A 2682-nucleotide genomic window follows, 5' to 3' on the forward strand; every position below is an offset into this window, starting at 1 on the left:
CTTTCCCAGCTCTGTGGTGTTTGTCAGACACCTTATTTCCTGGACCAAGATATCCTGGGCACAGTTTCCCATGTTCTGGTAACCTTTTGACTTGGCCACTGTAAAATCTGCAAGGCTGCATATTTACTACCCTCTACATAATGCTATCCTTGAAGATGGACATAGTAGTTGGTGCAGAATAATTTATCTAAAGTGATGATGGCACTCTGCATTAGCTACTTAGTCTATGGATTTTTTATTTTATTTTTTAAATCAAGCTATTCAATGTCCTTTGGTTTCTTAGGAAGATAATATTTTACTGCTTTAAATTAATTGCTTAATTTTGAATTTAGTTATTAGATTGGAAACTGCATTTCTTTATGAAACGTGGTGTACAAATACCCAAATAAACAAAGAAGATTTTTCTGACCTTAGGTATTAAATAATGGTTAGCTTCACACAGACATGCCCATCCCTTCATGACTTGAACATCCGTTGGTGATGTTCATGTGCAAACCTAACATCATGGACAGATCTTTCATTGTACCTCAGAGTCCTTCAGACATAATGCTTTCCAGTGGAGTCTGCTCACAGTAGAACACATTCACATGATGTAAGTAATCGAGTACTGAAGAATCCAGTAATGACATCCATCATCATGGTGAATCTCTCAGCCAATTTACTCTCCTGCTCAGTCTTTGAATTGCATATTTGAGTTGATTCTTTGTGTATGCTGGTAAGGGATAGTGCTAAAAACCTGAAGGGAGAAAATCCTACTAGATATGCAGGTTTTATCACTAAATGGCCTCTCTTCATTCCATTCAAAAGGCTTTGTAAGGGTTTGTTCCTGCTTGCATAAAACTTGCCTTGACCTTATTGCTTTAAATGTAGGCCATGTGGATATTTCAAGGGGAGAAGGCCAACGTCTTGAAAGAATATCAGACATCATTACCACATCAAACAAGGTTATCCCGGGGTTACCACAGCTGTCATTGCCAGAATTTATATAGCATTTATGCACAATCTTGTGAAATAAAGGGACATGATGGAAGTATATATACCCTATCTGTCTCCTGGGAATGGTTCTCTGATTACTTTGCAATCCAGCAAATTCCCCTGGAAGGCAGAGCTGCCCTATTGAGTGAAATAGTCAAAGAAATGCCAGAAAAATATTATCTTCAAAGGCTTCAGAAGGTATTACTAATAACTGCTTTCATTTCATTTACAATATTCTAGCCAGTAGACGAAATAGAAGAAAATTCAGGTTTATTCTCTGGTCACCTGTGACATTGTTTACCACTTTATAATTTCTGGCCTTCTTTTGACCTCTCACCTCTGTTGAAAACTCATTCACTCATTACACATCCACCCAAAAATCACTAAGCAACATTCCCCGCTCATAGACCACTATAGCCCTCCCCCTCCCCACCAGCTCAAATTTCATGCATTCATCTGCATTCAGTTCTTGGGATTGTATCTGATGATGTTGTTCCAACAGCACAATGACTTCTACCTTTGCAACAGCACTTCTTCTCCCTGTGCCCACCCCCATCTGATCCAGAGGGTTGGTTGAACCCTCAGAACAGATCAGTTGTCAGGATGCAAGGGCACTCAAGGAGAGGAGAGGAAGTCCCATTGCATAGGCAGAAATTGTACTAGTTGAATGCAGTCCCTGGTCACCTATGCCTACCAGGCTAGTGCTTAAATATCAGGTTACACTCTATCTTGTCTGGGCTGAGCAGGTTCCCGCATTTTTTGTTTTCCCTCCATACTTAGCTGTGTAAAAACCTAGAGAAAAGCCTCAATAATGCCCTATTAAAGTTATGGGAACCACAGTGCTAAGTTGAGACTTTAGATACGGTCGTACCTTGGTTTTCAAACAGCTTAGTTCTCAAAAGTTTTGGCTCCCAAACACTGTTCCAGTTTGTGAACTATTTTTGGAAGCTAAATGTCCAGCTGGGCTTCCACAGCTTCTGATTGGTTACAGACACTTCCTGCAGCCAATCAGAAGCCACACTTTGGTTTCCGAACGTTTTGGAAGTCAAACAGACTTCCGGAACGGATTCCGTTTGACTTCCAAGGTACGACTGTATTCCCACTCAGTAATTAGAATTTCAATGAACATTCTGTGATGTCACAACATTTCAAGCAATGGCTAGGCTGGAAAATGAATTGAAATGTAGTAGAGAGGGCTGTTGTTTTTTAAATTGATAGGATTGGTAGAGATGGCATATGAATCCCTTGGAACTTTAATTTCATAATAAATTAAGGACATATGGTTCTGTCCCTAAATTCCAACTAAGTATATAGCAACCGCTGAAGAAAATGGTGGCACTAGGAGACTTTTCTATAAGTCTTACAAATAGCCTAGGTAAGGTGCTTTCAACTTCTAATTCTAAAAGGAGGAATTACCAGCAGAGCATTAGTGGTATGACTGTATTAATTGGCTACTCTTTATTGCCGGCAGGAGTACCAGGTAATTAACAGATTATAAAACTGCAAGTTGTAATGTATTCATAAATTCCATAATGATCCACTACCACACTGTGCTGAATCGTCAGAACTTCAGTTTCCAGTGGTACAAAGGAACAGCTACATGAAATGAAAGATGAGTCATTATGACCTTCTTGAAGTTTGTGTGTAGGCCCTCGTAGAACATCAAAGGAATGGCACGAACACAACTTCGTGAAATTATCACCAAAT

This window comes from Podarcis vaucheri (genome assembly GCF_965113315.1).
Source record: "Podarcis vaucheri genome assembly, chromosome: 8".
Classification (NCBI taxonomy): Eukaryota; Metazoa; Chordata; class Lepidosauria; order Squamata; family Lacertidae; genus Podarcis; species Podarcis vaucheri.